The 15,150-nt window shown below is 43.9% G+C and overlaps 1 protein-coding gene across 7 annotated transcripts in view; it reads left to right on the top strand.

Moving 5' to 3' along the window:
* The window catches only part of REEP1 (receptor accessory protein 1), a 106,087-nt gene that overhangs the window by 2,760 nt on the left and 88,177 nt on the right, over positions 1 to 15,150 (top strand). The window lies entirely within an intron of this gene.

Raw genomic sequence — 15,150 nt, forward strand, 5'->3', positions numbered from 1 at the left:
ATATTCGGGTTCTAAATAAAAAATAATTTGAGAAATATATGGATTTTAGCACTAATGAAAACCACCCATCCCTTCTCCCCTCTCATCTGTAAAACTGTAGAGGGAGTGTGCCTTGCCCAAGGACACAAGGTGAGCTGGTGAAGAAAACAGGCTCCGGATTTTTGGTCCAATGCCCTTTCCACCTGTGCCCGTCCTTGACAATTGTCTAAAATTGACCTCTTTCAAGCTCCCAAGACCTCTGCTCTGGCATCCTGTGGTTTTTGTCCACCAGTCCCGTTTCCTATAAGAAACTTTTTCAAGGCTTTGTAAGCCTCTGTGAAATGAAAGAACATTTAAGGAAGACCTATCCCTGTGTTCTGAGGATGGAGAGGGAGTGTCTTCCTTCCAACCAGATCCCTCAAGACGAGCTGATGGCGTCCAGGCAGAGCCACATGGTGCTTGTAGATACCTATCTTGCCATTGGCTCCGAGTGTTTTTAGGACTGTAACCATGGCTTATTTCCCTTTCTGACCCCTCGCTTGCTCCCAAGGCTCTTCTCTGAAGTTCCTGGCACGTTGCGTTCACTCAGTGAAGGCTGGTTGTGTGGGAGGAGCTCAGAGGTCCTGGGATAAGCGGGGGAGCCAGCCAGTGTTATCCCCTGAGCACAAAGGTTACTGGGCATCAAGACAGGCTTGAGCCTACTGGGAAAGCTCTTGGAGTGAGAACCAATTGGAGATGCTGCTTTTTTGCTAGTTGTCTTCCTCCTAACTCCATTGGCTCAGCCTAGGAAGAATTAAAGTTGAAATATTCAGTGTAGTGGCAAAGCTGGCTTTGTTAGACTCTAGCTGATATCTGCTTGGAACACGGGGCTCGTTTATGACTGGCCTGCTTGCCTCATTTACAAGACTCAGTTTTCTTTACAAAGAACTCAAGCCTTAGGCACCAGTGAATTTTAAACTGGGGAGAGTAGGTTTATGTGCCCTGGAGGATTCACACAGAGGTTGCTTTCTGCCTTCTTGGGAGAATGCACTATCTTGAAGCATTTATTCCAAGGAGCAGGTGTTGGTCGCATTGTCTTTGGACAGAATTTTGGCTGAGGCCCAGGATGTTGGCTAAATGAATCCAGAGCTTCCCCTTTGGTTATTGGACCAAAACTCCAGTTCGCTGTGTGGGGAAAAGAGAGTTCTAATTTTAACAATTCTCCAAATAACTAAAAGCTGTACAGAAAACCCTTATTTTCACAGTGCACTTCTTTTTAAGAAAAAAAAGTCAGTTTTTAGAAGGTCCAGTCTGATGTTTAAGAGAGTCTTAGTTTAATGGCTACAGATCTGGCTATGTCCCAGGACTGTGATTTGGAGCATAAAGTCTATCTGTCCCAGTCAAGGATGTACAAATAAAGAAGACTAGAAAGAATGTGAGTTGTCCTCAAGATATTCTTCAATTGTTGCAAAACAAATGGAAATAAATGAAAAGGCCATACATCCTTAAACATGGACTTGCCTTTCTTTGGAGCTTGCTTTTAAAAAGTGGAATGCAGAAAAATGATCCCATTAATTGGAGGTTTAGGTTGGTTGAGGATTTATTTCCTGGCACTCTGGCATGGTATAGGGTAGGAGCTGGGTAAATCTTTCAGATGAATCATGAGAGGGGGAAATGTTGAGCTGGAAGTCAGAGGATTTGGGGTCTAGTCCCAGCACGGGACTGACACACTGTTATAATCCAGAGGGTACCTGCTCCCACCCTGGGGCCCTGCTCCTGGTCTGTGAGATAAGGCTATGGACCAGTATCACGTTGGAGGTCCTGGTGCCCCACTAGACCCCTTCCTTTCCCCTTCTCCCCCAGCTGGCCCACATGCACCGTGTTTATAAACAAGAGGAATATCCTCAGGAAGTGAAAAATACCAACTTCAATTTCACTGCTGTTCTGCTGCCTTGGTCTTTTGGTTTATTAATCCTTCCTGCCTGCTGGGAAGTTGCTTCTGGGCACTTTCCTCTGTTGTGTCTTCTTTGAAGGATAGCTGACAAGTGAGGGTTTTACCTGGTTATGACTGACTCAGTTTCCCCTTCCTTCTGAAGTGAGCTATCATTTTTGGAGCATTTATTATTTGCAAGAGGAAGAGAATGACAGAAGAGGGAGTCAGGCCCTCAGTGGCCACCTAGTGAGGCTGCCATTTTGTTGCATCTTGTGTGTGTGTGTGTGTGTGCGCGTGCATTTTTCAAGGAGGTTCCAGAGGCCGGTGGGGATGGGAAGACAATAGTCACAGAGCATGGCTTGTTTGGATTTTCATCGTCTGGGGTGAGCCATGCACATGCCCAACTGGTTGCCAGGATTCTTGGTGTCTGTGAGAATTTTTCCAAGAATCAGCAAGAGCCCAGGGGGTTTGCATTTGGGTTATGAGGATGTTTTCCTCTCACTTCTGGGCCTTGGGTGGATTGGCCCCGATGAATTGGAAGATGGATCGTTCTATATGTTTGTTTTGAACTTTCAAATCTCATGTCTTCACACAGAATCACATTGTTTTCCCTTTGGGTTTTCTTTAGTTGCACCCAGGGGCTTTTCTGGGATTATATAAAAAAAAAAAAAAAAAGAAAGAAAAAGAAATATAGATAAAGGACCAAGTACTTGGCACCTAGTCAGGATGTCTGAAGAATCTTGGCAGGTAATCTGGTGCAGGCCTTCAAGCATGGTGCACGTACCTAGACCAGGAATTGTAAGTGAGTTTCATCTCATGATTGATAGGAGGCTGCCTGGGATACTGTCGTGGCAAGTAGGACTCTGGATGGGACTCCATGGGGTAGGAGTCCCATGAATGTTTCGTGCAAGGAAGAGGATAATGAGGGGCACAACTGTTGGTTCAGTATTGGCTCTCCCAGACTTAGTCCATTTTTGATCTGAGAACCCCACTGTCAGAATTTTATACACTGTCCTCAGTTAGTAAACAGAGCTGCATTCTTTTTTTTTTTTAATATTTAATTTATTTATTTGACAGAGATGACAAGGAGAGAGGCAGGCAGAGAGAGAAAGGGAAGCAGACTCTCTCCTGAGCAGAGAGCCTGATGCAGGGCTCTATCCCAGGACCCCGGGACCACAACCTGAGCCAAAGGCAGAGGCTTTAACCCACTGAGCCACCCAGGCATCCCTAGAGCTGCATTCTTTACCTAAGTTTGCATCCCCTCCTAAACATCCCACCTCCAGTAGGCCTTGTCAGTCACTGGCAGTTCTAGGCCAAAGGTGCCTTCTTCTTGCCAGTACCTGGGCTATCCAGCCTGGTGGCTTTCTCAGCTGCCTCTTTCCTCTTAGGACCATCATTTATTATATACCACATTTTCCCTTTTTTTCTTTGCCTTTCTCCAGTCATTAAATTCTACCCTGGCCTTCTCTTGGGTGCTCATGCATTCACATCCTTTCTACCTCTTTGTAGGGTCCTGGGCTTCAAAAGGAGATTCCCCTTCCCTTCTTGGCAACATACCCCATCCTACTGTCCTCCGCTCAGCCACAGGAGTGGGCATGTGACCCAAGCCTAGCTGCACATTTCCCTGGGCACAGAGATTGGTCCAGAGGTGGGTGTGTGACCTAAACTGAGCCACCAGGTCTATCCCCAGAGCATGTTGATTTAGAGCTAAAAGAAAACAGCCTTGCCTATAGGGTCCAGAGCTGGAAAGATGTGAAGGTGGGGCTGTTGGTGGCTAAACCCCCTGGCACACGGAGAAGGCCTGTAGGCCAAAGGGGAGAATTTGGCAATGCACAGGTAAATGGAGAGGAGATACTGGTTTGTGTATGTACCTCTCCTTAAGGATCATGTCTGTTTCTTTGTCTGCCTCACACCTTTCTTCATGTGTAGTGGGTGCCAGTGAGTGAGTTAGGACCTGGCTACTTAAAGAATGTCTGTGTACCAGTAGCACTGGTATCCCTGAGAGCTGGTTAGGAATGCAGAATCCCGGGTCCCACCAAGACCTAGTGAATCTGCCTCGTAACAAGATTCTCATGAAGCTCGGGAATCGCTGAGTCAGATATCATCATCTCTCCTGTGAAATTAAAGAAATGGACTTGTCTGAGGTTCCCATCACTGGCTGTAGAACCAGAATTTAACCCCAAGTGAGCCATTTGTGCTGGACTGTGATTCATCCTTCCTGGTTCTGAGTGGCCAAAACCCTGACTTTTTATGCATTCTGAATGGCATCATTGGACTTCCCCAACCAAGTGCCCAACCGCAAAACTTGCACAGATGGGCTACCTAGTTGTGATTTGTGTAGAATTTAGTTTGCCCGACTTTGGGTTCAGGCTGCCAAGACAATGTCTGTCAGATGTAATATTAGGCTGAGCAGATCATGCTACTCAGAGGAGAGTGGGATACAGCCCACCTTGAGAAAGAGACATGGTAAGCACAGTCAGCTGATGCTGGGGACTTAGAGTGGACTTTCAGGAACAGGCAGGGACTTTTTCTCACAAGCAGAAGAGGCCGAGAACCAGTGGTCCCCATGTGTCCCTCTTGAGGAAGCTGCAAGGATACAGCAGGATCTGTAACCTCTTCAAGCCTATGTCCTGTGGAATCCAGTTTTATCAGGGAGTGCTCTCGGCTCTGTCTTTAGACTGCTCCTCCGTCCAGCTGACTCCTCCCTCCATTGCCATCATCATGTTCCACCCCATTTCTGCTCTCCCAGACCATTTCAAAACCCTCCTAATTGTTTTCCCTGCTTCTATGCCTGTCCCTCCAATGATTTATTTCAAATATAAGATAGCTCATAGCGTTCCCCTGCCATTTAAAAATTGTCCAGAGAACTCCCGTGACATTAATTATAAAATTCAGTTTCCTTACCATGTCATGAGACTCAGCAAGGCCTGGCCCCTGCCCACTCTCCTGAACTCACCTTGTGCTGCTCTCCCCACACTCAGCTGTGGCTTCCCCTCGATTCCTGGAAGGTGGCAGGCTTGTCTCACTCAAGGACCTTTGCCCTTGCTGTTCCCCCTGCCCAGGACACATCGCCTAGGTGGTCCATGGTTGTCACCCTCTTTCCATTTAGGTCTCTGCTCAAATGTCACCTCTCTAGGCAAGAATTTTTCTGACCCTCTTCTCCAAAATACATCTCACATACCACTCAATCCCCTTCGTACTCCCTGAAATTATGCTTTTAATTCATTTGTTAACTGACTTGTGGTCTGTCTCTTAGCATAGAGTTTGAGCTCTACGACTTCTGAGACTCTCATCTTGTTGACAGCTGTTTTCCCAGTGCCTAAAGTACTACCATGCTCACACTAGGTGTTTAAAAAATACTTGTTGAGTTAATGATGACTCAGTATTCCTTTTGGGGTGAGAAGATCCTTTTTTACACCCACATTGGTAGAACTTTGATTTGTGACTATGGCAAGTGACTTGACCCTCTAAGCCTCCGTTTTCTCATTTGTAAAATGAAAGACTGAATTCCTGTTTCTGGCTGGATGAAAAACTAAATGGTTTGGAAGTCCGCTCATAATAAAACTGAATTTAAAAATTTACAAAAGTTTTGGATAAAATATAAGTGTTCCTCTCAATAACATATCTGAGGTTTTAGGTGAATAAGGGAATTTGCCAAAAGACAGAGCAGAGTGGGAATCATTTCACAGGGGTGTAAGCTAGTGCTGCAGAAGGGGCTTACCAGACTTTACCGGATTGTCCTGAACGTAGCTGGAATCAGCAGTCATTTTGTTATCCTCTCCCTGGCTCTGTGGGTCAGGAATTTGGAACAAGATGCAGGACACATAACTCCTCTCCGCTCCATGATGTCTCGGTCTTCACTGGGATGCTGCAAATGGTAGTGGCAGACTGGACATCTCTTCCTTTTCATGTGTTCCAAGGCCTCTTCATGTGGTCTTCCTATGTGATTTTTCCAGCATGGAGGCCTGAAGACCTCAGACTTCTTATGTGGTCGCTTAGGGCTCCAAGAGTGAATGTCCAAGAAGCAACAGTAGAAACCCTAGGACTTCTGACCTGGCATCGGAAGTCCCAGGATGATACTTTTGCATTCTATTGGCCAAGCACATACTACGGCCAACCTAGATTTGAAGGGAGGCAGACTAGACTCCACCTTTCAGTGGGAGGTATAGCAAATAGTTTGCAGCCATCTTTAATATACCAATCAAGAGGATGGCTTAGCTTGGTTTTAATATCAACATAGAGAAAAGAGGGGCCCTTGGGTCTGTGGAGATAATAAGTCAGAGCTGAACACTTGCATATAGCTGAAACTGGAAGCACTATTCTGCAGTGAAGTTCTGAGTAGAAGGATAGACCCATAAGTACAGGGAAATTGACAGCGAAGCTTGTCTGTCTTGCCCTGGGTTCTTGGTGGGGGAAAAAAATCTCCCTTGGGACTTTGAAACCATCCATGGACCTGTCCTCATATGGGTTTGGGGTCTTAAATGATTGCATCCTGCATGGTCAGAATATCCATGGCTGAGAGATTAACATAAAAATTAGTCTGGCCAGGGTTACTCCTGGATTATTTTGCAGAAATTAATCCAGTCCCTCTAAGGGCCTACAGTATACATTGGATTAGCTCAAAGACCATGAATTTGCACTTCAAAATTACAAAACACCTGAAGTAACAGCCACCATTAAGCAGGAGTTAAATGCTACCAGTAGCAGGCTTAGCCCTCTAGACATAAATAAATGAATAACATACATATATATTTAAAAAAATATATATATATATATAATTTATCTACAATAACTATTACCTAGAATCCTTTGAATAAGCCTTCCTAAGTGAAAAAATAAAGAGCTGAAAATACAAGAAAACAACAGATCCTGGGGCTGAGAAGGGAGAGGAATGGACCCACTGGAAAAGAAGCAATTCCAAAAGTAGAAAATAGAGCACCTGGGTGGCTCAGTCAATTGAGCATCTGCCTTTGGCTCAGGTCATGATCCCAGGGTCCTGGAATCTAGTCCTGTATCAGGCTCCCTGCTCAGTGGGGAGCCTGCTTCTCCCACTCCCTCTGCCCCTGCTTGTGCTCTCTCTCTCTCTCTCAAATAAATAAATGAAATCTTTAAAAAAAAAAAAAAGGAAAATAAAGTATTGAAATAAAAACTCAGTGGATGGTTTTAAATGATGAGAGATTGAACACCGAGGGAGGAATATTTTCTACACTACATCTTAGAGCTGGAAGGCATTTTAGTGACTCAGGCTTTTGTTTGATTGAGAAGGAAGACAGGACCAGAGGGCTTAGGTTATTTACTAAGACTTGAGGCCAGGTCTTAGTTTCTGAAAGTGCTTAGTTTTATGTTGTTAACAGGGGTTGGATTAAGACCAGTGGTGACTAGAAGAGCAACATTTGGTTTGATAGGACAGTATCTCTAGTAATTGTTGCTTTGTGAGGCAACAAGTTCTTGGCTTCCAACCCTAAGACCTTCCAACTCTAAGACTATGATTTAAATATTTTCCCTTACAGTGGTAGAGGAAGAGGGATAAGAGTTATTGGAAAGATTCTCTTTTTCAGTGGATAGGCCTTCTGTCATTGTATAAGACTGACTGATTCATTCATTCATTGATTCACTATTTATTGACCATTTGCTTTGTGCCAAGCCCTACCCTGGGTACCAGGAATATAAAGATGAATGGATTCCAGTTCCATCTTTGAGAAGTTGATGAGGTCACATAGCCAGTCAGTGGGAAACTTGGACTTGGATTCAAATGTCCCCCACCCAACCAACACTCTTTCCATCAAGTGGGTCTTTTATGGGCATGTGTGAATGAGTTTTCTGGCTTTGGTTGGATATTGTAAGAAGGAGCCCTTTCAGCAGGTGCATCTGACCTATGAAGGCATTGACCCACTGCTGCATCTGTCTGCCTGGGGAGCTCTGTGGCATCCAGTGTTGGGAGAGAAGAGGCAGAGGAGAGAGAGGGTGTACTAAGTGAAGACGGGCTGGGACACACAGATGGGTGAGGTTGAGCATGCTCACCCATTATATTAGTCGGTAATTGCTGCTGTAAGAGCTATAAACTTGGTGGCTCAAAACAACAGAAATAAGTCTCTTAGAGTTTTGGAGGCCTGAATTCTGAAATGAGTCTTTTGGTGCTAAAATCCACATGTTGGAGGGAGTTCTGGAAGCTCCAGGGGAAAATCCATTTCTTGCTTCTTCCAGCTTCTGGTGGCTGTTGGCATTCTTTGTGACCACATCCCTCCAGTCTCTGCTTCTGTCATCACTTTGCCTTCTCTCTGTCTTCCTATTCTCCCCTGCCTCTCTCCTACAAGGACCCTTGTGATTACCTTTACGGCCCACCTAGATCATCCAGGATCCTCTCCCGTCTCAAAATCCTTACCCACACCTGCCATGTTTCTTTTGCCATATAAGGTAACATTCCTAGGTTCTAGGGACTAGGCCCTGGATATTTGGGCTGGGGAGTTGTTATTCAGCCTCCCATGGCTGCTGGTTTTGCTCGCTCCCACTAAGCTGAAAAAAGCTCATCTAAAAACAGACTAAAAAAAGGTGAACACTCTGGGGTTCTAAGATCTTATTTTGTCTCCTTTACCAGACTTACCTTGACTTGTAAAATGCAACAGAAAAGACTGCTAATAAATGGTGAGGATATAATGGGTAACAATGCAATAAACACTACTTTACTCAGTGCCTGTTGAAGAAATAGAACATTACGTTCATTGGATCGGTATACCCAACTTTTGATGGACGTTAGGGTTCTTTCTAGATTTTTGTTTTTCTCTTTCATTCTTGTGAAGAGTGCTGCAGTGAACTGTCTTGTTTCTAGGTACACCTGTGCACAAATTTCTTTAGGAACAAAATGATGGAGGCATAGGGTATAGGCTTTTTTCACTTGCCCAAATAACATAAATTAAATTTTCATAGATGTATAAGTCTATTTCTGGGCTCTTTGTTGTGTCCCATTAACCAATCTGACCCCGCACAAGGACCACTCTGTATTAATTATATAACTTTATGAAAATTCTTGATATCTAACCTGGCAAGGCCCCTGCACATCTTGTTCTTCACAAATTGTTTTACAAGATGGTTTTCCTTCTGCGATAGATATACATATATATTTTTCATTATATATTGATTCCATACTTCAATATATATTCATATTCTATATACATTCATATATATATATAAAATGCATAATTATATATATAATTTCCGTTGCACCAGGGCTTTGCTGTCACTTGATATTGTCACACTTTAGAATTTTTGCCAGTCTGGTGGGTACAAAATGGAATCTCATTATGGTTTTAATTTGCATTTCCCTGAATACTAATGAGACTGAACATCTTTTCATATGTTTATTGCCCATTCATGTTCTCTCTCTGTGAAGGGCCTGTTCAAGTCTTGCCAAATTTTCTCTTGTCCTTACCTTATTAATTTGTAGGAGTTCTTTAAATATTCTGGACCCTAATCCTCTGTCACTTACGTGTTACAAATGTCTTCTCCCAGTCTGTGGTTTATTTTTCCATTGTCTTTATGATGTATTTTGATGAACAGAAGTTCTTAATATTAAGTAATGGATTTATCCTTTCTTTTCATTGATAGCTTAGACTTCTTATGTCCTAGGAAAACCTTGCCTACCTGACATAATGAAGATATTCTCCTATATTGCTCCTAGCAGTTTCATTGTTTTGCCATTCACATTTAATTTCTTGCTCCATCTTGAGATGATTTTTGTATATGATATGATGAAGGATGCCAGAATTTTTTCTTTTTTTTAATAAATAAAATGTTGTCCTAGCACCATTTATTATAAAGTTCATCCTTTCTGTTCAGATCTGCAATGCCCAGCCTTGTCAAAAATTAAGTTTCCAAAGATGTGAGAGTTTGTTTCTGAGCTCCTTCTGTTCCATTGAACAGTTTGGCTCTGCAACACTACCACTGTCTTAATAGCCCCAGCTTTGCGAAAAGACCTGATGTCTGGAATGGCAAGCCCCCACCTTCAAGAGTGCCTTAGCACTTTCCTTTTTTTTTTTTTTTAAGATATTTATTTATTTGCCGGAGGGGGAAGAGAAAGGGAGAGAGAGAAAGAGAACACAAGTAGGGGGAGTGGAGGGCAGAGGGAGAAGCAGGCTCCCTGCTGAGCAAGGAGCCCAATGTGGGACTTGATCCTAGGACCCTGGGATCATGACCTGAGCTGAAGGCAGCCTCTTAACCAACTGAGCCACCCAGGTGTCCCGTACTTTCCTCTTTTTTTATACAGTTTAGAATTATGTATTATCGCAGACACACACTCACACTTGCTCTAAAATCTGTTGGGAGTTTGATTGGAATAGAGTTGAATGTATGGGCCAATGGAAATTTGATGTTCTTAAGGTAATGAGTGTTCTAATCCATAAACATGGTACCAATTTCTTTATTTAGGGCTTTAATTATATTCAGTAAAATTTTGTGAGTTTTGCTGTGTCTTTTATGTCGTTTGTTATATTTATTCCCAAATACTTGATATTTGTTGATGCCAGTATATTTAGCATCTTAATGAAATTTTCATCTTGCCGCTGTTTGTTAGAAAAATGAAAGCTTGCTAAACTGTAGATTCTTTTAGGATTTCCAGATAAATAGTCATGTCATCTGAGATTATAGCACAGTGTTGTGTCTTTGCAGCAATTATTCCCTTTTTTCCCTTCCCCTTATTGCAAAGGTAAAACTCTCTAATAATGCGAGGTGACTTAAAGTGGTGAAGGCAGGCATACTTACTTTTTTATTCCTGATTTTTTTTAAAGATTTTATTTATTTATTTGACAGAGAGAGATCACAAGTAGGCAGAGAGGCAGGCAGAGAGAGAGGAAGGGAAGCAGGCTTCCTGCTGAGCAGCGAGCCCAATGCGGGACTCGATCCCAGGACTCTGGGATCATGACCTGAGCCGAAGGCAGCGGCTTAACCCACTGAGCCACCCTGGCTCCCTTATTCCTGATTTTAAAAGGAATGCGTCAACCTTCCCCTGTAAAGTATTGTGCTTGCTGTAGGAGTTTCAGAAATAAACTTTATCACTCTAAGTTTCTTTCTATTCCTAGTTTCCTCTGAGTTTTTATAATGAATGATATTGTATTTTCTCTAATGCTTCCATTAAGATGACAATATATTTTTCTGGCTCTTAATCTATTAAGTGACAAGTTGTAATAATTATTTTTGCCATTAAGCCAACCTTGCCTTCTGGAATAGACTGAATTCAATCACACAATTTTTTTTGTATTGTTAGAACAATCCTGGATTCAATTTGTTAATATTTAGTTTAGTTAATATTTAGATTTTTTAAAAAATTATGTTTGTGAGTGGTATTGGCTATCCTGTCCTTGTCTGGTTTTAGTATTAATATTATGCTAGCCTCATAAATGAAGTTGAGGGTGCATCCTCTTTTTCTATGCTCTGGGATAGTCTATATAAGATCGGATTTCTTTTTGGGATAACTTAACAGCTAGGTGCTTTATATATGGGAAGATTTTAAACTAGTTATTCCATTTCTTTAATGATTATAGATTTTCTCTATTTTCTTGAATCAGTTTTAGGTGAGGGCTTCATTCATCTAAAACATTTTTCCAAGTTATCGTTAACGTTGCTTCTGCATTCCATAACTTTTGACCTCTCTTCTAGCACACTCATTAGACGTAAGTTACATGTTCTTATTCTATCCCCATATGTCTTCATTTATTTCTGATTCCTTCTTGTGTCATTGCATTATGAATAACTTCCTTCATGTCTGTCTCCTCAGCCATTTCTACTCAGCTGCTGAACATCCATTGATTGTTAAATTTCAGCTATTATATTTTCAAAATTTTTTTTTTTAAAGATTTTATTTATTTATTTGACAGAGAGAAATCACAAGTAGGCAGAGAGGCAGGCAGAGAGAGAGGAGGAAGCAGGCTCCCTGCCGAGCAGAAAGCCCGACGCGGGGCTCGAACCCAGGACCTGGGATCATGACCTGAGCCGAAGGCAGCGGCTTAACCCACTGAGCCACCCAGGCGCCCCTATTTTCAAAATTTTATTTAGTTGTTTAAGAATGGTGTGGGCGTGTTTTATGGCTTGTGTTCCTTCCATCTTTTTTTTTTTTAAGATTTGATTTATTTATTTGACAGAGAGAGATCACAAGTAGGCAGAGAGGCAGGCAGAGAGAGAGGAGGAAGCAGGCTTCCTGCTGAGCAGAGAGCCCTATGTGGGGCTTGATCCCAGGCAGCCAGGATCATGACCTGAGCCCAAGGCAAAGGCTTTAACCCACTGAGCCACCCAGGCGCCCCTTCCTTCCATCTTTTAAATTCAAATTTATTCCTCTACACATATTTATTTTATGTTCTGAGTCCGATAATTCCAGCATCTAAATTCTTTTTTTAGTTCTAACTCAACTATCTATTGTTTCTTTTGGGTACATTGTATGTTTTCCAATTTAAAATCAATCTTCCTTTCTTTCCCTTCCCTTTCCTTCCTTCCTACTTTCCTTCCTTCCTTCCATCCTTTTTCCCATAAGCTTGTATTCTTTGGGACTTGATCTGTAGGAATACTTTGAGGCCTGGGTTAAAGGTAGGTTCCTCCAGATGTTTGCATTTGCTTCTGCTGGGTATCTAGAGGCATTACCAATATTAGAGCCCTAGAAAGTGAATTCTTGAGATTTTTTAATTTGACCACTTGGTTAGTATAAATTTGGGCTGCAGATGGGTGAAGGCAGGCTGTGGTTACAGATTCCCAGAGGGAAATACTGTTTTCTCTCCGCCTACTCTCATGACTGAACAGTGGGTTCTGGGGTCTCCCAGGAGTCTGTGGATCATCTTTTGAGCACGGCTGGCTCTTCTATACAAGTGAAAACCATTACCACACCTAAGAAAACCAACTCTAATTTTGCAGCAGCATCCAAAATGTATGTGGTCTGTACTCAGATTAACCCCAGTTTTTAAAAGTGTTTTATATATTTTTTCTTGTTACTCATTGGATCCAGTTCAAGTTTACACATTAAATTTGGCAATTGTGGGGGCGCCTGGGTGGCTCAGTGGGTTAAGCCTCTGCCTTCGGCTCAGGTCATGATCCCAGGTCCTGGGTTCAAGCCCCGCATCGGGCTTTCTGCTCAGCAGGGAGCCTGCTTCCTCCTCTCTCTCTGCCTGCCTCTCTGCCTACTTGTGATTTCTCTCTGTCAAATAAATAAATAAAATCTTTAAAAAAAAAAATTTGGCAATTGTGTCTTTTGACCGATCTAGAACAGTTCTCTCCCCTACTTCTTGCCTCCCCCTGACTTTCTAAAGCGTCTAAGCCAGCTGTGACAGAGACTGTTCTGGATTTGTCAGACTTGTCCTCTTGATGAGAGTCTGGTCAAATATTGTGCAGATGATGAGGGATACCTCCTACCACCTTCTGTCAGGAGGACAGAATGTCAGACTCTCCCATAATTAGGGACACTAAACTTGACCACTTAGTAAAAAGATGTACAACTTATTTAAATCCAGAATTTTTAGTTGTTTTCAGTGGGAGGGTACATCAGAACATCTTATCTGACACTGTTAGATGGTCTCTTCTTGATTCTTCATTTTTGAAGTTTGAAGGTTCTATAAGAATTCTTTTGGTTCTAAGAGGAAAAATACAATTCATGCTGGCTTATGTAACTCAAAGTTTAGATTGGCACTGACTTCAGGTGAGGCTTGATCCAGTAGCACAAGATTAGCAGAGGAGCAGCAGGTTCTCTTGGTCTGTGCTTGAACCTGTGGTTAAGGCTGGCTCCCCTCATGGTCCCAAGAGGTTGCTGGCAGCTTCCAGGGGGGTTGAGTTTCTCACTGATGTCTGGCATAGGAGAGCATCTTCTGTGGGACACAAGGAAGTTTCTTCCCCCGGAAACTCCTAGCAAGCTCCTTGCTCTCCTGACCTTGGTCACACATCTGTCCCTGAGCCAATCCCTGTGGCTGGAGGATGGGATGTGCTGATTTATTTATAACAGCCAAGACCCACTCTGGACCTGGGGCTACGGTCAACTTCTCCAAAGCACAGGGGTTACATGGGACTCGGGGAAAGGACACAGGCAAATATCCACCAAGGTTTAGTTTCCATGACAATGTAAAAGACTCTACTGAGCACCCATTACATGACAGATCTTGTGCCAAGCCATTCTTTGTTCATTCAGCACGTGTGCTCCAGCACCCGGCATTTAGTGAGATGCGACTGTGGGCTGAGAGTTGGGCCACAACAAGAGAAATGGAGTCATTGCCATCAGAGCAGTTTTCCATAAGGCTCTGTGTTGTCATTATCACAGCACGCATACAATGTGAGCATTACCATCTCTTTTCCAAATGATAAAACTGAAGCCCAGAGAGCTAAGTAGGCTGCCCCAGGTTCCCCAGCAAATTAGTGGTGGAGCTGTATGCTGAGAAACATGAGATGGCCAGCAGCACCAGCTGGCCCCGACCTGGGTGGGACTCGGGGTATAGATTCTGGGCCCAGCTCTACCTGCATGGGCTGGATGATCATGGACTTCTCTTCCTCTTTGTGGTGCTGGGTGGAACCTCCTGGCATGTAGGTTCCCTGGTTGTTCACACCGCCCCCCTCCTCTGCTTGTCCTAGAAGTGTTGACTGATCAGAGCAAGGTAGACCCTGTAACACCCGCTCAGCCCCTCCCCAGGGTCTCAGGGGCCCTGCAGGGTCATCGATGTTATGATGAGGAGCTGTGGGACAAGAGACTAAGGAGGAAAGAGACAGGACCTTCAGGAACTGCCTCCTCCCACCCCTATGAGGGGAGAGAAGTGGGGATGAGGAGCACTGGATGGGCTGGTGAGCTGTTAGCGTGGCTTCTGTCCACCCGAACCCAAGAGAATCAATTTAAGGAGCTGCAGGATATGCTTTTGTCCTTCCTTGGTAGCGGTCTAGCCCAGTGATTGGGTTTTCTGTCCTGGCCAGCCTGGCCCGGCCCGTCTCCTCACCACACCTGTGCCCGCCTCATCTCAGAAGGGGCCGGGATCCAAACTCTGAGGTCAGCCTGAGCTAGTCCAGCCCCACAGTGGCCTCTCCAGCCTGATGGAGGCCCAGCGCTTCCCTTAGGCAGCTCATCGTGCTTAATGAGGCTCTGGGTGGGGAGGTGGTTTCCTGGCAGGGCATGGGCCACTCTCCGGCTGACATGGATGCCTGGGAGCCTAGCTGCCACCGTGGGCTGGTGGGCTGGCGGCAGGATGAGGTCAGCTGTGGTCACAGCATGCCCACAACAGGCAAGAGGCTGTGGGGCTAGGTGACGTCGCTTG

Source organism: Lutra lutra, chromosome 9, assembly GCF_902655055.1.
Source record: "Lutra lutra chromosome 9, mLutLut1.2, whole genome shotgun sequence".
Taxonomy (NCBI): Eukaryota; Metazoa; Chordata; class Mammalia; order Carnivora; family Mustelidae; genus Lutra; species Lutra lutra.